This window comes from Toxorhynchites rutilus, chromosome 3 (genome assembly GCF_029784135.1).
Source record: "Toxorhynchites rutilus septentrionalis strain SRP chromosome 3, ASM2978413v1, whole genome shotgun sequence".
In the NCBI taxonomy this organism is placed as follows: Eukaryota; Metazoa; Arthropoda; class Insecta; order Diptera; family Culicidae; genus Toxorhynchites; species Toxorhynchites rutilus.
In genome coordinates this window covers 237,462,088-237,490,053 of record NC_073746.1, presented here as the reverse complement: position 1 = coordinate 237,490,053, position 27,966 = coordinate 237,462,088, and the positions used below count along the sequence as shown (strand labels likewise).

The following is a 27,966-nucleotide window of genomic DNA, read 5'->3' as shown; positions in this document are numbered from 1 at the left end:
AATAAATGTTTCTATAGTAGTTAGACACTTCTCCCCCCTCTCTAAGGGGGGAGGGGCTGCCATACAAATGAAACACAAATTTCTGCATTACTCGGAAATTAGTCAAGCAAACAAAACCAAAGTTGGCATGTGAAGGTTTTAGGGTGCAATAAATGTTTCTATAGTAGTTAGACACCCCTCCCCCCTCTCTAAGGGGAGGCTGCCATACAAATGAAACACCAATTTCTGCATTACTCGGAAATTAGTCAAACAAACAAAACCAGATTTGGCATGTGGAGGTTTTAAGGGGCAATAAATGTTTCTATAGTAGTTACACACTCCTCCCCCTCTCTAAAGGGGGGCTACCATACAACAGAAACACTAATTCATGCATTACTCGGCAAACGAAACCAAAGTTGGCATGTGGAGTTTTTAGGGTGCAATAAATGTTTCTATAGTAGTTACACACTCCTCCTCCCTCTCTCAGGGGGAGCTGCCATACAAATGAAACACAAATTTCTGCATTACTCGGGAATTAATCCAGCATTACTCGGGAATTAATCAAGCAAACGAAACCAAAGTTAACATGTGAAGTTTCTAGGGTTTATAAAATGTTTCTATGGTGGTTAGACACTGGGGGGGTGGTCTTCCAAACTAATGAAGCATAAATATCTGCATAGCTCAAGAACTAATCAAGCAAAGTTAGCATGTGAAGGTTTTAGGGTGCAATAAATATTGAAATCAATGAATATTTTTGCGATTGAACCCATTACGAAACAACGAAACAACGACAACGAAAAATAAATTTTGGGCGAGACGAAGTTTGCCGGGTCAACTAGTTTTATAATAAAAAAATAATTTCAAAGGGTAGATTAGAAGATCAATCAATGAACAGTTCTGCGATTGGACCCATGAACGTGCGCTTAGTAAGAAGACGAGGATGTGACAACGAAAAATAAATTTTAAGCGGGATGAAGTTTTCCGGGTCAGCTAGTCAAACATAAAAAATTCGAAGATTCTCTAGATTTTTGTTCAATCCATTGAAAATGTATAAAAATATAATTGTCTTACCATTTACTGATGACAGTTAATGGTTAAAATGGATTTAAATAGAAATTATTTGAAATAATCATGGCCGAATCCTGCTTTCAAGCGCATATAAATACAAACATCATCACTTTCATGGTTTTAAACTCTAATTTAGGTGTCGCATGAGCTGATGTAGCTTTGCGTAGATTCGTCAATTGACCAGAAAATCCAAAACAGATAGCAGATGGAATGCGTGGAAACCGTTTTAATAACCTGATTTCTAATAAACTTTCTACAAACATCAATTACTCACAATAAATCCGTGCAATTTTATTGCTCATGTTTTCAAAACCATAAATTGGATCTGCAGTAGTTAATGGGTCGATCGATTTATTGGTGAAATAAACACACTCCGCTCTGCACTTGTGTTTTGTATCAGTTGTACTGACTAGAATCTAGATGCGTACGATTGCCATTTGTTAAGCCGCTCATGTTCCATTTCATGGGTAGTATCTAATAAAGACGTTATTGTCAAATGTTTGTAAATAACTATTAGAGATGAGTTTCATTCATGAAAATAGCACTGCAGTGATTTGCGAATATCGAATTTTGAATATTGCAGTTAGTATCGGATCAAACGTTAGAACATACAAATTGATGACCGCTAAGAAGTATGGATATTGAGAGATAAAAAAAATAGACCAAAAGCAGTTTCGACCCATTTTTAAACAGAATATATAGGCTAGATTTAGAGATATCTTCTTTTATCTTCTTTCTAGGAAGTGAATTCTTCCAAGAAACATAGTCTTAGATCTGATGTCTGCAATTATGTGCAAAAGTGCTTCGGTGGTCTTGAAAATAATCATTGGTCCCGAGCACGATTAGCACACTAGTAGATCAATGAAATGACCCAAAAATCAGCTTATGCTGAGTCCTCCTCAAAAGGCAAACAAACCTCCAACGACGCATGCAACCGTGTCAGAACCTCAAATTAATCGCTAACCATGATGTGATTGGTGCTAAACTGCCCCACTTTGCGAAAAACTAATTATAGTTATCGGAGAGCAGCAGCTGAACACTGCCAAACAACCGCAAAACAACACCCCTAATGTATCGATTAAATTGCCACATCCGGGACTACGAGAGGAGTGAAATTTAATAACACGGTCGGTTACAACAACTAGCAGCATCCCCCATCCGAAAAAGCAAACAATCGATGCGAATTCCGAGAAAAAAAACATAATTCGTATCTAGGAATCATCACAAAGCGCACAAAGATTTGAACCGATGTAAATCCAACGTCTCCAATTACATGTGAATGCGGGCCAAAGTCGGCTGCAGCATTGCATAACGCATTGGGCATTGGGAACCGGGAGCATAATCATGAAAATCTACAAGAGAAAAAAAGGCGATATGTGAAAACCGCCGCTTCCGATACAGAATTAACTTTGCGCATTTATGCGGTATGGAGAAAGAAAAAAGAAGTAACAAAACACAGCATACCAAAACTAAACGAACGAGAGTAAAAGTCCATCTGGTTGAAAATTGAGAAGTTTATTTAGCGTACAAAAGAATAGCAAACAACCCCACAACGGGGGCCATTCCCAGCGCAAAACATGCGTTTTGCCGCAGTTGCATCGTATGGTCTGGAAATCGAAACCAGAAGAGATAGACATCTTTGGTTCTATCGGGTGTTACATGAGATTGTGCGTATGGCACAGGGGAGGTAAGGTATGTCGGCAACCAGTATTTCGTTATTTGGCGGATTCAAGCAGGACAACTCGCGCTAATCAATATTCCGAAACATACATTTTCACACATTCGTTACCTTTCATAAACATCCGCATCTTGTCAGGTGAGATTTCGTCACACGCACCACTTGCGGCTAATAGTCCAATTCACCATCGCCTCATAAATTCCGACTGGTGTCGCGAAAAAAAAAACGTTACGTCCTGCGAAACTGGTCTCCGGTGACCCCACTGCTCCTTCCTGGCCGCCATAGCACGTGCTCCCAAAGATGAAGTCGGGGAGTTCAATGCCAGAAACAAGTTCACCGGATCATGTTACCTGCGTTGAAAAGCTGTGACGTATCAATTAGGACAAGATTTTCAAAATACCAACACATCGTGGAACGACAAACATTCCCGGGCTAATCTGTGTTAATTCGACAAAACCAAACGATGACTTTTACGAAACAATCCACACATTCCGAGAGAGTGAGATACAATCTAGAACATCAACCTGAGTTCGGCGCGGATTGCGATCTTTTGGAATATGAAACGTGTCGATTTTTTTTATGGTGACTGATATGCAAAAGATGACATGCATAACGAATGTATCGCGTGAAAATTAAAATGATGCCTTTTGGATAACATCGAAGATGATTGGGTGAGGTGCGATTCTGTTCTCGCGCTTCGCAAGCCAGCAATAGAGGGTTGATGTGATCGGTTTTCGGCCAAACATGAACTCGAACGACATGGTATCTGTGGAAACGCGGAAGGGATTATCGATTACAGCGGCATGTTTATCGTGGCATGGCATGAGGGACAACAGGTTTGCTGCACCTCTAATCAGTGCGTGATTCGAGATGATGGAAAAGGTATGTTGGTTGGAAAGTGAGGATATTAAAGATTCGACGGAGATAAGTCGGTGCTCTCATAACTCGATAACTTTGATTAAATGCGTCGTTCATCATCCTCGAGTGTTGATTAGATGGATCAAAAACGTCGACCCAAAGGCTTCTGAGGTAGCGAATAGTGCTACTTCATGAGCGGAAAATGTTGATAAATCGTTGTAGAGCGGAAAGCTCTACAAGAAAAGCTCTAGGGGTACATGATTTTGTCTTCAAAGATTGACCCCTTTCAATTTCGTAGATATATATTATAAATGTGGATCGAATGTTCAAATTGGATTAATAATACTAATAAAATCAAGAACTGGTATTGAAATTAAGGCGAGAAAAACAGAAGCAAATTTGTGCTAAACTTGGTTGATATAGAAATTACATGCACCTGGTTAGCCGCGTTAACCGGTGATGGAAAATGTGAGAAGGGCGTTATAATTATAATTGTAACGAGAGTGGCTTGTTGCAGGTGCTGTGAAAATTATTGCCGGAGAGATCGTGCTATGTACGCAAACGTTTTGCGAACGTGTTGTTTATCTACTTAAGCGCGGTCATAAAGTCATATTTTCAACGTTGAGAAGCATTTTTGTTTCATGTTGGTAGCAACATATTTCTCAAACCAATACGTTATCGTTTCATTGAAGCGAACCAAAACCTATGCGACATTGACAACCACTGTGGAATTGAATCTATCGCAATGAACAGTGATGAACAGAACTATAGGACCATTTTTTATAGAAACAGATCTAATTGCCAGACTCATTTTTTTCATACAATCATTTATTGAATCTTCCGTGATGTGGATGTAACAATATTTGACAATTCATGTGGTGTTAATATAATAATGTATTACATTCGTTATCAAAACTTTTAGTTAGATTTTAAAATGTTTGCTGGTACAAAACAATAACGGTTGACGACGCTCAAAATATTACCGTTTTTTCACAACATACCACGCGATTCATAATCGGACTTCACGTCAGGCAAAACCGCTGTGTATGGATGTTAGCTGCCCGTTGGCTGAAGCGAGATTACAATAAAAATCGCCAATTATTTCGACATCCACGTCTACGTTCTACGTCTTTCAGTTGGGATGTCAAATGAAAAAAATAGGTCACGTTTTGTGAAATAATATCAACGTTAAAAGCTATTTTTGCTGCGGATGGAATTGAATGATTTGTATAGCAATCGAATCGAATCGTTCTAGTTGTATTCATTGTATCGTCATACTATAGCTTGTTGGAAAGGTATTTTTGCGCGCTATAATATAGTCCTTGACAGTGTTATGCTTGGTTAAGTCGTTCGTGAGTTATAGTGTCGCAAACATGGAGCAAAATAAAGAGAAAATCCGACATATTTTACAGTACTACTATGACAAAGGCAAAAATGCATCTCAAGCTGCCAATAAAATTTGTGCAGTTTATGGACCCGATACAGTTTCCATTTCCACCGCACAACGATGGTTTCAACGTTTTCGTTCTGGTGTAGAGGTCGTCGAAGATGCGCCACGCTCCGGAAGGCCTGTCGTCGAAAATTGCGACAAAATCGCTGAATTAGCCGAGAAAGACCGGCATAGTAGCAGCCGTAGCATCGGCCAAGAGCTGGGGATAAGTCATCAAACCGTTATTAACCATTTGAAGAAGCTTGGATTCACAAAGAAGCTCGATGTATGGGTGCCACACACGTTGACGCAAAAAAACATCTTTGACCGTATCGACGCATGTGAATCGCAACAAAATCGACCCGTTTCTGAAGCGGATGGTGACTGGCGATAAAAAGTGAGTCACTTACAACAACGTGAAGCGCAAACGGTCGTGGTCGAAGCCCGCTGAAGCGGCTCAGACGGTGGCCAAGCCCTCATTAACGGTCAGGCAGGTTCTGCTGTGTGTTTGGTGGGATTGTCAAGGAATAATCTATTATGAGCTGCTTCCCTATGGCCAAACGCTCAATTCGGACCTGTACTGCCAACAACTGGACCGCTTGAAGGTAGCACACCCAAAAAAATAGAAAATTTTCTTGAGAAAATTTCGAAATTTTTTTTGCCTTAAATATGCACAAGTTGCGATGTACGGATGAGTTGTAGTGCACATATTTATCTACCATTTCATCAAAATCTGAGATGACCATTTTTAAATAATCGACTTTTAGTTTTTGAAATCGATTTTTTCAGCGTAGGATTTCAAAACAAAATCAGTATTTTTTTCAATTTTTTTCCTAAAACTCTTCATAGATCACTTTTTTTGTAGGACTTACCATTTTCGAGTAAAAAAAATTATAAAAAAAATGTCAAAAATATTTGTCCCTTTACATATGTTAGTCTAGATAATTTTTCGGAAAACTGAGTATGCCAAGTTGCTTCATTAGGTAAGGTCACGCCCAGAAAGTTCTGAGAGGGTTATGCCAATCCCATAGGCATAGTTGGGGCGAAAAAACGTCATTTTTGGAAAAAGGAAATAAAGTTGATTTTTCGGATCACCCTAAAATGAAGGCCCTTGAACAATGATGTCTAATTAGCAATCGCTTAGCCTTAAAGAGTATTACCCCCATAATTTTCATATCCAGTAAGGCCCAACCTCCCATTACCACCTTGCTCTAGATCATCATTAGATACATGTCAAATCCCCTTTAAAACAACATATATTACGACCAAACTGAGTTTTACGACTTCTACTTACCCACTCATGTTCTCTTCGCGCCTTTCATTTCCACTCAACGCACACATACACACCATGCACACGCACCGCGCATAAATGTCAGATGCATTGTGTTTGGATGATGTCCGAAAAAAAGACTGAAGGCGAGGGAAAAAAATTAAACACTCACATGCAATCCCACCGAACAGACAGGGCGAAAATTTATGACTTTTATTTAGCCGTCTCGTAAACACTGTCGCGACTACAATAGAAACGGCAAAAAGAGCCGTCGCGCAGACTAGCTGGACGTTACGATGGGATCGTGAGATGCTCATCAGACTCATTATCTCAAACTCACGCCACTCATTTGGCGGTCCAGAAGATTTGGGAAAAAAACAAAAAAAAAACATCTATCTACGATCGATTTATTTCGAGGGGCCACTAATCGACAATCAGTCGATCCGTATGGATGATCATCACCTGTCTGCGGTGAAGTCCACACGTAATCCACGTGGTCATATGCATGGGATGCATCTGATCGACGTATCAAAACGACGGACGGAAGCGTGAGCTATTTTTTAACGATTGAACAACCACCTGACCAACTTCTTCAACCTGTGCCTCCCCACTTCCACGTGCTTTTTTTTCGCTTTTCAATTCAGTGGCACTCGATTGACGTTTAGTGAACAATTTATTCGCTCCACACGATGCAAACACACTCGTAAATCGATCGTAAAAAGGGTTATCCAAATAGCAAGAGTCGTGGGGGGGGGGGGGAGGGGGGATGAATGCTGTCTTCGCGTGATTTGTGTTGACTGTAAAAAATGAGCATGATGGGATGTGATACCCTAGAATTGGATGCGTGTGGCCCACAGACGGGAAGATCTTCGAGAGAAATTTGTGCGTAGCACAAAAGAAACACGATCCGGCGATGTGTTGATACAACTGAATCTTGTTCACCCGTAACAGTAACCTAGTCACCTCGCGTGACCCCAGAGATGAAGAATGGTTTTTCTTTCAACTAGCCCGCTAGTTGGACTCTGTTCAAATGGATGTTTGGTTGAAATAAGCTTTCGTTTCTTACTCAACAATTGAAGTGCTCTAATGGAAATCATCTTCTGGTTGAGGGTGTATGGATTTTTACACATACATATATTTTTCAAAAATCAAGACTCGAAAATTGTTGCCTTTAGTGAAATAGTACATGAGGGAAAGTTCTGAAGAGTCGATTTAACTTTCTATAAAATATTTTTTTAATACCAAAATACATTTTTTATAAGTGTTTAGAAAATTATCGATATATTTGGTTTTATGTGATAGCATTGTATTTTTTAATTGTTATATATTTTGTTATGCTACAAAGGTCGATTCATAGTCCAGACTTCGAGAAGATCGTAGCGTAACAACTGCTTTTTATTGTAAAAAGGAAAGGGAAAAAAACCTTCAAATGATTTTGAAAAAAAAACATGAAATACCGAAATATTGACTAAATCTAAATATTTAGATACCACAAAAAACTAACGCAATCCGATAATTATTTTGTCATGCCTTATTTTTCAAGGTTGTCAGGCAATCGGAATGAATGTGAGAACATATTTTCAAACAACCGCTTTTACATACAAAAATGCGATAATCAAATATAAAACAACCTTTGACGTTGAAGTACAGCAATCGTTTAGTAGAACACCCCGAGGCGACAATAACTAACTCACTCTTGAAATTCTTTCCAAGCACGAACGAACTTGAATCGTCTAATCGTTCTAGTTATACCTGGGGGGTCGATCAGTCTCCACTAACCGATAACTAATTACACATAACAAGATGCCTTCAATGGACCGTCCGATGGCTGTGTTCCACGAATTCAGAAATCGACTTTGGGGTCACATGCGTACCGACATACCTCCCGCCTGCCCGTTGCTAGTGGAATGCCGGTTCAAAACATTTCACAAAATTGATGGTTGTGTCAGTTTCTTAGCCAAATATTACTCGGTTCAAAATTGTGCAGTAACGATTGCGCCTATTTTGTGGGGGATCTCGCTTGCACTTGCCACACGTCGTCCATCATAATCGTCGATATTCTGAGCTAAATTCATACGCGACGAGGAAATATGGTTGTGTTGTTTTTCGGATGGTAACGTTCTCCATCAACAGTCCATCGGTCAACGGAAAACGTCGATTTTACCTCAAAGACCCATCCATCTTGTAAGCTATGCTGAGAAGCCACACTACGCTGTTGCGGATGGTTGTGAACACATGGTGAATGCTTTAGCTATTTGAAGAGTATTTCACATTAACACGTATAGATCCCATCACTCCCAATATAATATCTGAATGAAAACAAATTTCGCAGAGATAAATGAAAACGGCAAAAACTAAGTACGCAATTAGCTTGTCATTACATATATTTCAATTAACAAATTGGATTTTTGGATTGGTAAAAAATAATGATGCTCCTAACAAACAAGTAATCGGCAACCATTTGGGTAGAATAAATCAATTCAGCTGTTCGCCGCCAGCATTGAGTATCTCTCGTTTGAAGGGGCGTTTATCGTACCCGTGGAATTGATTGCGCTCTCAGCTAGAAGGGGAACTGCAACGCTGAAGGTCAATGCTAAAGAGATCCTGTTTCATTCCCAAAATGATCGCCACTTGAGTTATGTTCTGGTAATTTTTGAGTTATATTTTCTAACAACCAAAAATAGTTCATGCTGATTATAATACATGTTTTGTTTTATTTTTCTTATTTGTTGAACAAAATCTTTTTTTTTACTTCTTGAGGCGAGCGATAATATTTAGCAAAAGCAATTTTTATGTTCGTTGCATGGGCGTTGCAACTTAGAAATATGGAATAATAAACTGCAGTGCGCTATAAAAATCAAGATAGACAGTAATTGAATTTTTGGGTAGGTCGCTTATACTATACGAGAGAAAAAAAAACACCATTAAAACGAAAGTAGTTCAAGCAGTTCCCTATTTTTTTTTTCAGAATTATTTCAATAGGAAAAAAAAACAAACGATCTTTTTTTTGCAAAGTCTAAGTCTCTTTGTTTCCATAGATTCCAAGTCAAAGGCAGTTATGTCAGATAGTTACGGTGGGAACCGAAAACTTTGATACTCCATTTCACAATTTTTCATGATTTCATGATTTTTAATATTGGCGAACGTAATGAGAATACCTGATAAACCTTTTGAAATGAAACATGGCTAATTCTCTTCGGTACTAATTTATATTTAAACTAGCTGACCCGGTCAACTTCGTCCCGCCCAACATTTATTTTTTGTTATCACATTCACGTTTTCAAACTAAGCGCACGTTCATGGGTCCAATCGCAGAATTGTTCATTCATTGATCTTCTAATCTATTCTTTAAAATTATTTTTTACTAAAAAATTTCAGTACTTCTACCAAAACTCGACATTATAATTTCAGACACAATTCTCGTGCAAGATTTTTCATCCACTTGCAAATAACATATTTCTTCGTTACTTTGAATAAATGTTTGATACAGAAAATATGATAGAATGAAGACAGCCCTAAATCGGACAAATCCTTTCTCATGTTTTGCTCTTATCAACACATTCAGCGATCCATTTTTATTTTAATAAATAGAAGACGATATAAGAGTGCGTTTTATCACATTAAAATCCATTTCCACTATCGAACGAAGATCAATTTCGTTACAGCAAACATCAAATGAACTAACAACGCTTATCAATATGTAATTGTAGAACATATCCGAATTGAATTTTTCGAATTTTCCTATTTTCCATCAGAGTTTTACGAAAATTTTCAATTGTGAATTATTTCTATGGGACCGTCTCTCCTTTCCAGAGGAGGAAAGGGTGTCAACATTTCTCGTACCCAAAAACCCTCACATCCCAAATTTGGCTCCATTTGCTTGATTAGTTCTCGAGTTTTGCAGAAGTTTGTGTTTCATTTGTATGGGAGCCCCCCTTTAGAGAAGGAGGAGAAGTGTTTAACTACCATAGAAACGTTTATCGATCCTTAAAACCTCTACATGCTAAGTTTGATTCCTCCTCCCCCTCTTCAGAGAAGGGAAATTAGTGTCAAACCCCCATAAAAACATTTATTGCTCCCTAAAACCTCCATTTGCTAAATTTGGTCCCATTTGCTTGATTAGTTCTTGAGTTATGCAGAAATATGTGTTTCATTTGTATGGCAGCCCCCCCCCCCCCTTAGAAAGGTGGGAGGAGTGTTGAACCACCTTAAAAATGTTTCTTGCTCCCTAAAACTTCCACATGCGAAATTTGGTTCCGTTTGCTTAATTAGTTCTTGAATAATGCAGAAATGTATGCTTCATTTGTATGTCAGCCTCCCTCCCTCAGAGAGAGGAGAGGAGTGTCTATTCACCATAGAAACGTTTCGTGACTCCTAAAATCCTCCCATGCCAAATTTGGCTCCATTAGCTTGATTAGTTTTCTAGTTATGCAGAAATTTATCTTTCAATTGTATGGCAGCCCCCCTTAGAGAAGGGGGTGGAGTATCTAACCAACGTAAAAACATTGATTGCACTCTATAAGCTTCACATACCAAATTTGGTTTCATTTGCTTGATTAATTCTCGAGTAATGCAGAAATTTGTGCTTCGTTTGTATGGTAGCCCCCCCTTTGAGAGGGGGGTGGAGAGTCTAACCACCGTAAAAACATTTATTGCACCCTAAAACCACCACATGCCAAATTTTGTTTCATTTTCTTGATTAATTCTCGAGTAATGCAGAAATTTGTGTTTCATTTGTATGGTAGCCTCCCCTTAGAGATGGGGGAGGGGTCTCAAACTATCACGAAAAACTTCCCCGGCCCCAAAAACCCCTATATACCAATTTTCATGTCGATCGGTTCAGTAGTTTCCGAGTCCATAAGAATCACACAGACAGACAAACAGAAATCCATTTTCATATATATAGATTCGGTCAAATATATACCAGGAATTTTGAACTCTTCGAAACAATGTTTGCTATTGAACTGCAATAAGCCAATAAATATCTGAATGCGAACGGCAGGCTTCACGATCTAGCATTTGTGAGTCTTCCAGACCAATTAGGCCTAATCGCACTGTTTGTTCTAATATTCGATGTGAACAGCGACGATCTAATTGCGATGATGATTCTCACGATTTCAGTGAATATTAAATCAACTACTTTCAGCATTCTTTAATAAACTCTATGCAGTTTTTAATGAAAATGTGCCTCGCAGAAATCGTTCATTCTGCTAAGTGTCCAGTTAACCGTGGTGTACCCCTGAACTCCGGAACATGCGAAACATTCTCATGAAAGCTCGTCATCGCTTCTTCAATCCGAAGTTTTTTATGAGATCGAAACTACCTTCAAGACGTTGAACTGCAATATAAAACAGTGCTATCAGACACCTACGACAACTACATTGCGATTCGAGCCAAAGTTAAACAAAACCACTCGTATGCCACGTGGTGTAAGCTTCAATGGTGCCCAAGCCAACTCAATCGTGGAAACCGCAAATCTTTACGCAACGTTTTCAACGTGTTCCTGCGATCCAGTTTACCGAAAACGAAATTGTGAGAGCTATCGACGACCTGGACATCAAAAAGGGATGCGGGATGGATGGAACACTGCTCCAGTGAGTTAGCGACTCCTTTTTGTTCAACCAGTCACTTCGTCAAATGACCTCTCCAGAGGCCTGGAAAGCTATCTACATCCTTCCCATCCTCAATCTGGCAGTTGCAAGATGGTGGAAAGACTGGTGCACAACGTTTTGAACAACGTGGTGTATCCCATTATTTTCGAAGGCCAAAACGGATTCATGAGGCATCGATCTACAACAACGAATCTTATGTGCTACGTTAAGGCCTAGTCTCGCAAAGTTGAAGAGAGACGACACGTCTACGTAGTACATATCGACCATCGGAGAGTTGAAACACTTGGGATTTCCGGATTTCCGATTTGGTCCCCTTATCATGCTTGTATCGATCGAGAGGGTTCAGAAAAAGTTTTTGCGCTTCGCTCTTAGACTGCATCCATGGAACGACCAACCATAGTATTGGAAGCATTTTCAACTGGACGAGTCAGGCGTTAATATTCGACATTTTCAGAGGATCTGTGGACTGTCCTGAATTTCTCGCACAGATCCCGTTCCAGACAATTTCGGAACTCACCACTAATAGCAGTTTCATACCATATAACGAACTACGGCTACAACAACCCGTTCGATCCATTCCCTCGACAGATTTTAACCTGACTGAAAACGCATTTAGAAATAAAATAAGAAATTTACCATAGTTGTAAGCAAATTATAGTCTATGCGACTAGTCGAAGACGGTGTAATAAATAAATGAATGGGTGTTTTTAAAGAAAATACTATATTTATCATCTAAATTTATTATATCCCCTTCAAGATAGGCCTCTTCTGAAGTAATACACTTTTTCTAACGAACAATCCAGTCATCGAACCACTTTTTATAGTTGTATTCAAGAATTGCCTTCATTCAACACAGCGGTTTCGTTTTCATGTCTTCAATGCCGCGAAAACGGGTCCCTAAGAACGGTAATTTATGTTTCGTAAATAGTTGAAGTCACTATGGGCCATATCTGGAGAGTACGATGCTTTTTTAATCACATTCGTGCCTTTTTTGGTCAAAAATTAGTTCACAATGCACGATGAGTGAATTGGTGCATTATCGTGATGCAAAATCCAAGTGTTATCCTTCCACAAATCTGGTCGTTTGCAACGATTTTTCTCTCTAAAACGCCTCATACGGCCAAGGCTCTTTATTGACTGTAGGAAGCAATTCCGAATGAACAACAACACGAATATTGCAGAAAACAGTAAGCATATTACCTTCACATCTGATTAACAAAGACCGCTATATATTTTTATATTTTTCCTTGAACGCTGAGGTGTCGTTTTCAAGTGCCCGAAAAAAGAAAATTTCCCTTTTTACCAAAACTATTTTTTTTTAAATTCATAACATTTACACTACTAGTCCGATTCAGATGATCGACATATCAAATTAAACCAATGAGCAGATCTTTCTACACTTGCACTTGCAAAAAAATGTATTTTCTGTCCATTAAGCTATCGCAACCAAAACATCGAAACTTTAAAAAATCATAACTCAAAAACGAAAAAAAAAACACTTATCTGATTTTTGGATATGTTTTGTAAAAAAAACCTCAGCTTTCAAGAAAAAATATCAAAAATATAGCGCCCTCGGTCCCGAGACCATGAATGTCATAAAAAATAAACACAATCAATTACTATGAAAACAGAATCCAATTTTTTGCAAGTGTAATATTTTTTCAGAGAAGATTTTCTCTCTGGCTTCACACCTTTGGTACCGAGACCATGAAAACTATAAAAAAAACAAATACAACCAATTATTATGAAATCAAAATCAAATTATTCAAGTGTAATATTTTTTTCAAAAAAGCCAAGTTCGTTACCTTTAATTTGATATGTAGATCATATGAATCGTTAAAAAAGGTCTCAAAAGGTATGTACTCATTGAAGAAGGTATTTTTTGGAAAAAAAAAAAAGTAGAAAACATGATTTATCGGACCACCTAAAATGGAAATCGGCTCTAATTTTATGTCACAGCTAATTGAACAGCACTTTTATTCACGAACGAGAGTTTATCATTGGATTTTACTTTTTTCCCGAATGTGAATTCTGCCTTTTTTTTATTTATCTTACTTCGTCTTAGACAGATCTCACAGACTGATAAATCTTATAAACTATCTAATATTCTGAATTCTACGTTTGAAAACACATTTGGACACATTGAAATCGAAGTGACATCCAACTTCGTTGAATGCACGGTCGCAGCTGGTCAAGGGACAGTTCTGCCCGTACGACGTTTTATGTGGCCGTATCGCCAATAGTTGTTTTCCGCGGAGCGTTGTCTGGTGGGAGCGTATTCAGAGACACTTCGTACAATTGAACAGTACAAAGCTTCAGCGTGTACGGGTCCCGGAAGATCTGCCTGTTCCGCCGGATAAACCCTAAAACAGCGTATCCTTTTCCGATGACGGTGTTGATGTGTTCGGTAAACTTCAGTTTGGTGTCGAAAATAACGCCGAGATCTCTAATGGAGTTAACGCGATCGATAACAGCAGAGCACGTAGTCAAGAGATATTAGGTTGGGGAAAAATAAATGTCGTGTATTGTCAATATATGGCAACACTTAAACATATCTTGTATTGTTTATCGTATTTATGTGCTACAAATGTCGTTTTGACTGTGTTGTGATTGTTCTTTTCAGTCTCAAGTTATAACGCGTCAAAGATGGAGTCCACCAAGCAAGAAATTCACCATATTTTACGTTTTTACTACCTGCGAGGTAAAACTGCAACGAAGGCGGCCGAAAAAAATCGTGTAGTTTATGGACCCGATACTGTAAAGATTCGCACAGCACAGCGTTGGTTTGATCGATTTCGTTCTGGTGTAGTGGCTGTCGAAGATACACCCCGTACTGGTAGGCCAATCGTCGTGGAAACCGATAAAATCGTTGAAATCATCCAAGTAGAACGGCATGTGAGCACTCGCTCGATTGGCCAGGAACTGGATATAGACCATAAAACCATTTGCAACCATTTGCAGAAGATTGGATTCCAAAAAAAGCTGGATGTATGGGTGCCACACGAGTTGACGCAAAAAATCTTTTAGACCGAATCAACGCCTGCGATGCACTGCTGAAACGGAACGAACTCGACCCATTTTTGAAGAAGATGGTGACTGGTGATGAAAAGTGGATCACGTACAACCTGAAGCGAGAAAAGTCGTGGTCGAAGCCCGGTGAGCTAGCTCAATCCATCGTCAAGCCCGGATTGACGGCCAGGAAGGTTTTGCTGTGTGTTTGGTGGGATTGGAAGGGAATCATCCACTATGAGCTGCTTAACTATGTCCAGACCCTCAACTCCGTTCTCTACTGTGAGCAGCTTGACCGTTTGAAGCAGGCGATTGACCATAAGCGGCCAGAAATGATCAATAGGAATGGTGTTGTTTTCCACCAGGACAACGCTCGGCTTCACACATCTTTGATGACCCGCCAGAAGCTACGGGAACTCGGATGGGATGTCCTATTGCACTCATCGTATAGTCCGGACCTAGCTCCAAGTTATTATCATCTCTTCCGGTCCATGCAAAACGCTCTTGGTGATACTAAGTTGGCCTCAAAAGAGGCTTGCGAAAACTGGCTGTCTGAGTTTTTTGCAAATAAGGAGGGGGGGGGGGCTTTATAAGGGGGGGATAATGAAGTTGCCTTCTAAATGGCAACATGTTTGCGAACAAAACGGCGCATATTTGACATAAATTGGATAATTGTAAGTATGTTAAATAAAGCGTCAAATTTCGAAATACGACATTTCTTTTTCCCCAACCCTATACAAACGATTGACGCCTCGTAAAGGTTACTAAATTCAGCTGTCAAGTTCCAAAAAGACAAATGAATTAGTCATATTATTTCGTGGCAATTTGTTTGTTAATTTGTGGTAATTTGTTTGTTAACATCGATTTAAGAAGACCGGAGGATGTCGAGAATATGTACGGTTGATCTACGGTTTCAGATGCGATCAAGCGAAGACAAGATTTCAATTTATACTAGCGAAATTTGAAGAAGGATGAACGATATTTTTCCTGATTGAAACTTTTGTAAAGGCTTGTTCATTGTGTTGGCAAGACCTTATGTAATTGAAATTTCAAAAAACCTCTCAGATCTTTCTAATTGGACAGTTCTTACACATTGAGTGCTGAGGAATTCATTCTACCATTTTCAGCAAATATCGCTGTTAAAAAGTTCGCGTTGCATCAAAACATTGCCGCAATTAATACTTGAAAGGAAGTAGACAAGTAACCAGATTTACTGAACTGACAAACAGAAAAATATAAATATAATCCTCGAAATTCGGTAAAAAGTATGTATGTGTGTTTTCATGACCATTGCACAAAACTGAAATTTTCATGATTCGTGACATTCCGAAAATGATGACAATGGAAACAAATTATGGGTTCCCTCTCATTGTTCGATTCCGGGGAATGAGAAAGCGGGCTCCCTAGCTGAGGTGGGCGCTTCAGAAGGCACACTTTTTGAAAGTTAAATTGCTTACAACGAATTTTTTCACATTCCTCGTCAGCACACACTCGTAAGTTGGCAGCGCATGTGGAGTGAAGATGAGTTCGGTCGTTGGTTACAAACGGTTATCCCTAAGGTCTCGCCGAATGCATGGTTCAAGGGATTGAATGTAGGTCGTGATTTCATTCGCGTGATATCTCGGCTTATGTCCAATCACTACAACCTAAACGCGCATCTCTTGTGCAGTCAACTGATCATTCAACATGAGCCAAAGGCTGTACCGCTCATGACAACTCTACGCGAGCTGATGATTATGGCGGCTATTGACTATTCTATCCTGGATTCTCCGATTCGAGAAGACGCACCACGCTAGATATGGGGTACAGACCCGGGGTGCGTTGCTGATTAATGGTCAGCTGCATCCCAATAGGAAGTATTCCATGTCGGGATTCTGATTACCGCGAGTAATCGGTTACATATTACAAACCTAGAATATAAGAAAAATTGTTAAAATATTGAACTCCCGACCCCATCAGGCTAACGCCATATGAGCCTTGATGAAAAATATAAATTTTTGAATGGGAACAAATTGATGTACCAAAGGCTCAGCTTGTCATAAGCAATGTTTATAACATTTCAAGTTGTCGTTCGGAATCGATTTCATATCACATGTAATAATTCGTTCCGCGGATCGTGTTTATCATGCGGAATCTAGAAACGATAAACCCCAAAACATGAGAATGGCGAGGCGCGTATTTTTGGCGCTATATCGAAATCAAATGGTGGTTTTTATTATATTTGAAATACTCCAAGTAACTCTACGAAATCGAGAATGCAAAGAGAATAGAGTACATTTCAAACGCATATTACACAAAACATAATTGTTATACAGAAAACAGAAAAAATAATAGAGTCTAGCAACATTTTGCCAATGTTTAATTAGTCATAACCCATCAAAAACCTTTTATGCAAATGTTTACATTAGGCAAGGAAATTTATGTTTATCTTTACTAGCCTGTTTCTAGCATTGGGACAGCTAGCGAACACCAAAGATACCCCGAATTTATATGGAATATGTTAAATTTTGCATTTTTTTTCCATCGTTTATGACTTTCTCGTAGTATGATATTTCATTTATTTTAATTCTTTTCAGAAACTAGAAGCCAATATCAGTTTATTAGATTTAATTCTGTATATTTATTTACAGATTTAAGGTCTGTCAAGAAACATTAAAAATTCCACCAAGAGTTGTGGTATAAATACATTCGGTTATTCCGATAGTTCCGATATCATATCATTCAGTGCCGCAATGCTACACGAAACCTGTATAACATATCAAACACATGATTAACGAATAAATGTAGTAGTATTTTGAAAACCGTCCGTGTAGCGAACCAATGTGCCAGTTTCTCTGAGTTTGTCTGAAAGTGTCTGTCAACGATAATAAAAATGTTCCATCAACGCTTCAAGAACCTTGACGATTTCATTAATTGGTAAAACAACAGGGAACACTTTAAAAGTTAATAAAACCATGATCTCAGTTGGACTCTCCACTAGCGGTTCATCAAACAAAGCAACATTAATGGCATCAGCCCCATATCGGTCTCATTTCCTGCAATAACACAATCAAATAAGTTCATTGATGCTTTCTCCCTCTGTCATACCGATGCTGTAATATGGTAATCATCGTGCCCCGATAGGAATTAATGAAGTTGCATTCGGTACGAACCCACCCGATTCAACGCGGTCACAGAGCCTGATTAGGTGAGACGATTGGGGTTCGCAGTCGGTGGCGACCAGTTTCTCAAATTTGTGTCATTTGAGGGTCTTTTCATAAATAACAGTTCCCAGTTCCCAAGACCCGGAACGCAGCGTGCCGGCTAAGAAAAAGTCGTGGAACTGCACCAACCAAGTCTCCGTCGCCGTTCCTCACCTGCCGCCTCCTGGCAGGTGAGCAAATCAATGTCGACATATCAGGTGGTCGAAAATAAATCTCTCCATAATCACACCGCGAAGTATGAAAAACTACGCATCCAAATTAACGCGCGCGGTATTTGCGCTTGATGGAATAATTTGACGAAAAAATGAGTAATTGCAGCAGCGCCCTTTTTCACGCTTCGCAAGCAAAACTTGGAGTAACAAAGCATAATTTCCATAATAAATTGATCGGTCATTTTCTCCATCCTGCTCACTCCGGTAGTCCAATTATTCGGAAGCTTCAGTGCAGTTAGTTTTGTGGGTTTCACGTCTGGGTAGCTGCCAGATTGATTTATTGCAGACGGGATGTAAAAAGATGATTTACGCGCTTCATCCAGCGCGTTTTGTGGTTGTTGCAGGGAATCTTGACTGGTACCGCAGAATGCAAAAGAGAGTTGATAAGGTTCATAATACGCATCGCTTTTTTTGCTTGCCTTTAAAATTGTGCTTCCCGTTCATATTCCACCAGACTAAGTGCATCATTCGAATCCATTTGAAAAATCTAATTACTTCGATGTTACGTTACATTTTACAACGTTTCGAAATGTTACACTGCGTCTCGCGAGAAAGCACCTTATCGGCGAGAACACGGAATTTGCACTTACGCTTGTCTTTTTTTAGATTCTTATCAAATTCCTTACAACTCTCAACTACACACTCATCCGACCACCCGAGTAGACGGAGCAAAATCACCTTCCTTGTTGTTGTTACACGATTGCAAAAAGTGCACCAACAAAAATGCACCATGTGCATCTCGGCACGTTCGTTCGCTCGTTCGCGTTTGATACGGCGTGGCAATGCGTGTACTTCCCACGACACCTACGCGCGACAATTGGCGCCACTATTGGAGACTCGAACTTGACTCCTAGCAAATGTTCAGCCGTGGGATGCACAATCCGTCCCCAGTGTGTCTGCGTGTATCGAAAACAACTTATAGACAGACACGTAGTGTTTCACCAGCATCCACACGCGAATCTTTTCCGCGTGCCCGCTAGTGTGGCAGTGTGCTGCCATTGATGTAGGTGACGGTTTGGTCGAAGCTCTTGGAAAGGATTTATCTTACCGTTTCAAGATGATGATCGAATATTTTTTATAACCTTTTTTTCCTGTCGCAAAAATGAATAACTGCTAGTTTGTGCAACAATAACCGTTACTTCAGCAGTGTTTTCGTTAAAGATGAAACGCTGGGTTTATTTTCAGCGGGTACCATTCGCAGCGTGAGTCGAAATACAATTATTAATCATAGTTCGTTAAATCGGTGGTTCATCTGGGTCTTGCTAAGCAGCGATAATCCCGCAACTTCCAGCACGTCTCCTGTTGGTGCGAGAGTCCGAGTCAGGAGGTGCTGAAACAACATCGCTGCAAAAGTGATTGATTGATTTGTGATTAATTGCAGCTAATAGATCGACTCCAGCTGGGGCGCTTATTTGTTCTGCGATGAGAACTCCTCGAGCGATTAGTGAAAGTTAATCGTTCATAGAGAGGAGATACTAGTTTGCTGTGATAAGGTTGATGTTCATTGAGCATCTCAAAAATGTAAAGGTCATTCAATGGTGATTGAAGTAAGTCTCAAAACTATGGACCGCACCAGGTCAATGGAGTTTCTGAATTACGCAAGCATTTTCTCTAATAAATTCACTTACAAATATTATCACATCGAAACTTTTAAGTGATCTAAGTAGAGAGCTTCGATTGTATGTTAAAACCATTTCATATGTAATTTGAATAATTTAAAGTAATTTAAATGAACTGATTCCTTCAGTTGAATACATGGCTTTGAATCGCTAGCCATTTTTCCCATATCTTCTTCTATAATTTGTTTTTAATCATGATATAATATGACCACACAGCAAATCGTTATAAATTTCGAAAACTTGAGTAAATTGTGTACAAGGTGTACAAGGGTGCTTCAACGACAAAAAAAAGGGTCGATTAATTTGATTTTAAGGTATTGTTTGATATTTTTCACCAGTGTAACAATCGAGCGAATATCACTTCTTCTTCTTCTTCGACTGTATGTAAGAGATTGTATGTCCAAGTGGAATGAGATATATTGAAAACTGCCCTCTATGGTCCTGGACGAGATGGCTTCTGTGTATTGTATGGCGCAAAATAATGAAAAGTATAGTAGTTTGCAAAAAATTGCGTTAGTCCACAAAATCTTTGAAAAAACAGAAAGAAATCGATTTTTTCTTTCTTCAAAATATTTTTGTTCACTACATCTACACACACCAATATAAAAACTTGTTCGTAAAAAAATTCTTTACGAACTTTAAAATGTTTTTAAACGATGCACATCCCATCTTTATGCGTTCATTCTATGTACAAAGAAATTGTATTTTATTTGTAGTGATAAAATAGACAATTACTTTTCGGGCAACCCAGTAGCAGGGGAATAAATAAATTTTTCATTTCCATTTTCGCTTAAAACAAACGGTACACGAAACTAGAAGCGTCAACGCCAGGTGTATGACACAATTATACCTATCTCACTCTACCTACCGTCACCACCTATCTCACTATCTCTCTGCTCTAGAAGTTCATCATCGACTTCACGATATGTCAGATGGTGGTAAATTGGAAATTCACGATGACAGAAAAATAGTGTCGACGTCTGGTGGCGACTTCAAATTAGGGCCGCAATTTGGGTCCCAAACTCGTTAGTGTAATCTCTATCAGATTTGAAAACACGAAGCCTGTTTTTAAATTCTAAAATTTGATTGAAAGTTTTCACATCATGTTATTCAATTACTTGAGACACGTATTTCTGACTTTCATCCAACCATATGGCTATAGAATTCCAACATTGTTACTGAATTTTTTCATAATAATATAAAGTTGTCTTCATAAACAATTTTCGTATGGGACTTTTTCCCCAAAAATGTTTTTAATTTAAATAGAATACTAATTTGATATTGAAAAGCTAATTTTCATTCATAATTTTATCAGCTATGCTTTGACGCTCCCCTAAACTAGTAAACGAAGCCTAATGGCGTCAACGCGGATCGCTGTTTTGAAGAAAACGAATACTTTTGACATTTGAGATGTTGGCACCAAACACATGGCGGGTGCCATACAGCTGGTCAACGCGAATTTCAATTGGAACAACAACGCCTACTACAGGGGGTCTCCGTAGCCACATTGGTTGCGCGTTCGCTTAGTAAGCGATCGATCGTGAGTTCAAAACTCAGGACCCTCATTGACCATCTTTGTGTTGTTACAGAATAGCTACGTCCACGCAACAATCATCAGCGATGGAGATCGATCCACGGTCGAAATTAGATCGATTCATCCATACAACTGCTCTGCTCTGCAAGACACATCGGGCTGCTGTTCTATAAATAGCTCAACAATGATCAATCAACTTTCTCCGCTGTCCGGTGGTCTAACTAGATAATGGAAGAAAAATACAATACAGCAGGGGTTTTCAGATTTTTTTATGGCAGAGCACTTTTTATAGCAAAAAAAATAGATGGAGCACCTACATTTTTCCATCAACAAAACAAATCCTACTTGCATTGACATTACCTAACTGGGAACAACTATATTTCGGTTGCGTGCCGCAGTTACACGGCATTTTACCCGAAGTAAACAAAATAAAGCACTGTATGCGCTGTGAAATCGAATTAAAGATTGTTTTATTCCAAGGTGGGTTTTCAAGTGGAGCATTTGCTATAACTTAGCGGAGCACAAATTTCCGGCGGAGCACCATTTGAAAACCCCTGCAATACAGAATACTCTTACGCCTAAATGGCTACTGTGTAAATGTACCATATGCAATGGTATAGAAGGAATACTGGCGAATGGCAACTGTGTAATGTAATGTGCTATAATTATAGATATGATAACCATGTGACATGTACACGATTAAAATTCGGCTCTGTTACAGCTAAAATGCTAATGAGCCTGAAATAAATAAATGGGATAAAAAAAAACAACGCCTACTACGATATCACGGTAGAGCACGTGGTAAATCACTTTTTCAGAATTTTTCTTCACTTTTCCTTTTTTTTTTCTCACCTTATAAACTATTGCTAAGCGAAAATAAACACAAACGAAAATAGTCAGCTCAAATCGGAATATCCGTGCTCGATGCGCGAACAAACATTTGTGTTAGATGTGGACCAAACGGTTCATTTCAGTGATCGGCTCAGAGCTGGCACATCTATTAAAAAGCGGTTCTTTTTTGAAATCGCGAATCTTTTTTCAACCGCCGTGTTTTTTTTTAAAAAAAGAGCCCCTGTATCGTTCGTTCGTTCCGACGGACCGGTTCAAATGAGCGACTCGTGAGCGCTCGCCTATCACAAATTTCTGTTGATTGATTTTAATATATGAATATTGAAATAAATTGTTTATCCTTTGAAGATGTTTCCAGTGAATCTGTTACCAGATAGTGTTACGTTTACGTTTATACTAGAATACTTGGTAATAGTAATTGAACCAGCCTTGGATGCTGAAGGTCACTGAAATGAAAATGTATAAAAATCGTCTATTACAATCACACAACAGTACATATGGGAAAGCCTTTTTCCGCATCTTCGTTCACTTTTCGAATTCCTCGCCGTATAAAGCTTCCTTAGGCGGAGACGAACGCAACAAAATGGACATGGAAGTTGTAACACTTTTACTGCTAATACTGATTTAACTTTTAAGATTGTTATATCGCTTCTCTTTGGGTTTACTGGATCTTTTGGGTTAGTGGTGCAAACTGCTTCTCGGTTAAAAATATTCTGATTGCTTCTCGCATCTTCCTCTTCCTCTTCCTCTTCCTCTTCTTCTTCCTCTTCCTCTTCCTCTTCCTCTTCCTCTTCCTCTTCCTCTTCCTCTACTAAATATTAGGCTGTCAAAAAAGTCCTGCGGTATTTCCGCGAGGTGTCGTTGTAAGCGCGTAGTTCTAGTTGTATTCATTATATAGCTTGTTGGAAAGATATTCTTGCGCGCTATAATAAAGTCCTTGACAGTGTTTTGTTTGGTTAAGTCGTTCGTGAGTTATAGTGTCGCAAATATGGAGCAAAATAAAGAGCATCTTTGACCGTATCGACGCATGTGAATCGCTGCTGAATCGCAACAAAATCGACCCGTTTCTGAAGCGGATGGTGACTGGCGATGAAAAGTGGGTCACTTACGACAACGTGAAGCGCAAACGGTCGTGGTCGAAGCCCTCATTAACGGCCAGGAAGGTTCTGCTGTGTGTTTGGTGGGATTGTCAAGGAATAATCTATTATGAGCTGCTCCCCTATGGCCAAACGCTCAATTCGGACCTGTACTGCCAACAACTGGACCGCTTGAAGGTAGCACTCATGAAGAAGAGGCCATCTTTGATAAACAGAGGCCGCATTGTCTTCAGGACAACGCCAGGCCACACACTTCTTTGGTGACGCGCCAGAAGCTCCGGGAGCTCGGATGGGAGGTTCTTTTGCATCCGCCGTATAGTTCGGACCTTGCACCAAGTGACTACCACCTGTTTTTGTCCATGGCGAACGAGCTAGGTAGTCAGAAGTTAGCCACAAAAGAGGTCTGTGAAAATTGGCTATCCGAGTTTTTTGCCAATAAGGAAGCGAGCTTCTATAACAGGGGTATTATGAAGTCGGCATCTCGTTGGGAACAAGTCATCGAACAAAACGGCGCATATTTGACTTAAAACAGATGATTGTAACTAATTTTATGAACAAATGAAAATTCAAAAAAAAAATACCGCAGGACTTTTTTGACAGCCTAATATGTCAAATTTCACCACGATGGTCCGCTATCCCAATAAATTAATATCAAAATATTGCTGAATAAAACTGCTCAAGGGAATCATTGGCTACATATCAATATTGACTCTAAACAATAAACAATATACTTGAAAGCTGATATTTGTGCATGAGCCTTGAGCGTGACCCTAGCTCTATGCTGTATACGATCAATTTGTGTTTATTGAACTGAACATCTAGCGATCTGAATCATTACACGTCAACTTTTCGATTGACTACAATAGTTCATGTTCTTTTTAGGAGAACATCAAGTGGGCTCCAAAATGTAGGCGCTTGGTTTCATCGTCAGATATGATGATTATGTTTTAAATTCTAAAGATTTTAAACTCTGTAATTCAACACAACAAAACGAAAATAGCAACAATTCAAAATAAACCCTCGGCTTTCATGTGACATGTGTGACGCATAAAGGGTGTGTCACATCAAATTGCATCACGGAAAAAACGCTGTAGAAATTCGCCGATCCTTTTGAAAATTTTAAACAGTAAAATAAAAACTATTAAACAACTTTTGGCATTTTCTTTTTATTCATACTTCGAGCCCAAGCCCGTATGCTCGCACCTTCCTCTTTACCCCGTCCATAAGGTTCTGTACAACGTCAGGTTGTAGTTTTTTTTGAACAGAAATCCATTTTCTCTTGAAGTCCACCTCCGATTTGACAACTTTTGGGTTCTTCCGGAGGGCCTGCTTCATAATCGCCCAATATTTCTCTATTGGGCGAAGCTCCGGCGCGTTGGGCGGGTTCATTTCCTTTGGCACGAAGGTGACCCCATTGGCTTCGTACCACTCCAACACGTCCTTTGAATAGTGGCACGAAGCGAAATCCGGCCAGAAGATGGTCGGTCCCTCGTGCTGCTTCAATAGTGGTAGTAAGCGCTTCTGTAGGCACTCCTTTAGGTAAACCTGCCCGTTTACCGTGCCGGTCATCACGAAGGGGGCGCTCCGCTTTCCGCAAGAGCAGATCGTTTGCCACACTTGGTCGGGCCCTCGTACTTTTTGGCAAACTTGGATAGTTTCTGCTTGCGAATCTCCTCCGGAACGCTGAATTTGTCCTCTGCGGAGAAGAACAACAGGCCCGGCAGCTGACGAAAGTCCGCTTTGACGTAGGTTTCGTCGTCCATTACCAGGCAATGCGGCTTCGTCAGCATTTCGGTGTACAGCTTCCGGGCTCGCGTCTTCCCCACCATGTTTTGCCTTTCGTCGCGGTTAGGAGCCTCTGAACCTTGTATGTACGCAGGCCCTCCCGCTGCTTGGTCCAATGGACGAATGAACTTGACAAATTCAGCTTATTGGCGACATTCCGGACCGAACTTCTCGGATCACGTCTAAACTGCTTAACTACGCGCTTGTGATCTTTTTCACTGACGGAGCATCCATTTTTGCCGTTCTTCACCTTCCGGTCGATGGTTAGGTTCTCGAAGTATCGTTTTAGTACTCTGCTGACCGTGGATTGGACGATTCCCAGCATCTTACCGATGTCTCGATGTGACAACTCCGGATTCTCGAAATGAGTGCACAGGATTAATTCACGACGCTCTTTTTCGTTCGATGACATTTTTCCAAATTTACGAAAAATTGACAGTGAAGCATGGCCAACGTGATCTATACACTTTTATCTGATTATAAGCGAAAGCTGAAGATATAATTCCTAAAAAAATAAATTTCTACAGCGTTTTTTCCGTGATGCAATTTGATGTGACACACCCTTTACAAGCAGGAAATGAAGCACCAAACGCATTTTTAATTGCACAATCCCGTATTCTTATTTATACAGAGCGCAAATGCGCTGAATGAGTAGCTGAAAGAATACAGATTGCCTGTTTCCACCGACAAATCAGAACGCGAGATTTTCCTCTTAAAATGCGTGTCATTTTTCAATTGTTCCATAGTTAGTTTCGCGAAATATATAACTTTCTTTATTGTAATAGACTGTTAAGAAGTCCCCAAATTGATTGATGCAAACATCTATTAGGAAATGACTATGCAATAAGCGCTCGAAATTGGACAATATTCGTGATACGACCGATGTTCCGTTTTTAATTTGCACTACTCAAGCGAAAAAAGGCTTTGAGCTTTGATACTCGAACTCAGTATTTCAATTCATCATATATCCTATATTGGTCTATAATATATAATAATAAGGGATGTAAGTGATTTGATCGGTTTCTCTTCATCAACTTTTTCTTCAGTTAATATCTCAACTGCAAAAACGTTCCAATTTGAGTTTGCTATAGAATCCGATAAATGAGGTTCTGACCTATCTTCCACGTTATCAAATACAGTTGGGAATTTGTTTGCAGCTAAGTTATGATCAAAACAGAGAGTCGATGTAGAGAAATCGATCAAATCACTTACACCCCTTTCATTCTGAGCCCCTCAATTGTTTTCGATCCTCCCACATATTTTGCAATATCCCGTTGATTTTTGCATTGTTTTGTCATTTTACGGATAAGAAACCGTTGTGGTTCCGTGCAGAGAAAGGAGCGGCCCATGTTTCGATGTTTTGAATAGAACTCACGATTTAAAACATTATAGGTTGATTGCTAGGATCTTTATCAAACAAAGTATCTCCGTGAAACAGCTAGTTTTCATGCAGAAACAGTTACTGGTCCTAAATTTTGTCGCAACTTTTTTCGACTTTTCGCAGGAATCAATGCGTCTAGCTAGAACTGTTTACTTCTGCTGCGTCAAACTTGATGTGACGTGTTGTCATACTAGTGCAAGTGCTCGCCGCTGGGTGTCGCATCTGCTTTATATGAATTGGTGGTTAAACGTTCTTTGATTATTTCCGGTTGAAGGGGTCATATTGAAGACACTGTAGCTTGGAGATCACCTCTAAATCAAAAGTACCGACAATATATACAGTGAATATATAGTGACTTATCGTGTTACGAACTTCCTACTTTCATCAAACAAACAAAATCGCAATCTGAATGAATTTGGGAATAGTTGCTCGATGGCAGGACATAGTTTGGAAACAGTTAAAAAGGTTTCAAAGTTTGCTCTGTTGATTGTTTTCGGTAGTAATTGACTTTACAAGTCGTTGAAGAAAAGTTTACTGAACCTCTCTAGCTTATGTCTAACGTCGTATTCCAGTGACAAGCACCTAATCGCAAACGAATTCAACAATTGCTGAGATCCAATGTTTCATGAATTGAAATAAAGTAGTTTGTTCAAAATATGTAAAATTTATGCGATGTTGTTAATCTATAGATTTTCTAATTAAAATATGATGTTTGATTGAAATATGTTGTACGGAAAAACTGTTGGATAATAATTGAACTATTTTGCAAAAAAAAGGATTTTAAATACACTATTAAAAAATTCAATTTAATGTTGAAAACTTTTATATATTATTTATATAGTATCCTAATCTACAATTTTGTCTAATTAAAATATGATGTTTGATTGAAATATGTTGTACGGAAAAACTGTTGGAGAATAATTGAACTATTTTGCAAAAAAAAAAGATTTTAAATACACTATTAGAAAATTGAATTTAATGTTGAAAACTTTCATATATTATCTATATGTTTTTTATATAGTATCTCAAATTACAAATCCCGTAAGCCTTAGAACTTTGATCCCCCTTAAACAAATCATCTAAGAACCATTGTAATCAAAAGTTTAGAAAACAATACCGTTACAATTTACAGTTACCCTAATGATGATAGGGTTTTTGAAAATATTCGACATTTTTTTAGGTCTCATACAAATAATGAACACGTGATTTTCATCAATGTTTGCCATTTATAATTTTTTGGAAACCTACCTAAAATATAATGAAGTTGGATAAGAGACTAATAGTAATAGTATTCGAACATTTCGTTCGTGAAGTAAATCGTAACTTTTTTCGCTGGAAACCGAATTCAAAATATTCAATGAAAAGCTTCTCCAAAACTGATCT

General features: G+C 39.1%; 1 protein-coding gene across 3 annotated transcripts in view; it reads left to right on the top strand.

The window, feature by feature from the left end:
- Nucleotides 1-27,966, top strand: part of LOC129777044 (uncharacterized) — a 187,473-nt gene that overhangs the window by 80,647 nt on the left and 78,860 nt on the right. The gene's annotated exons all lie outside the window — the stretch shown is intronic.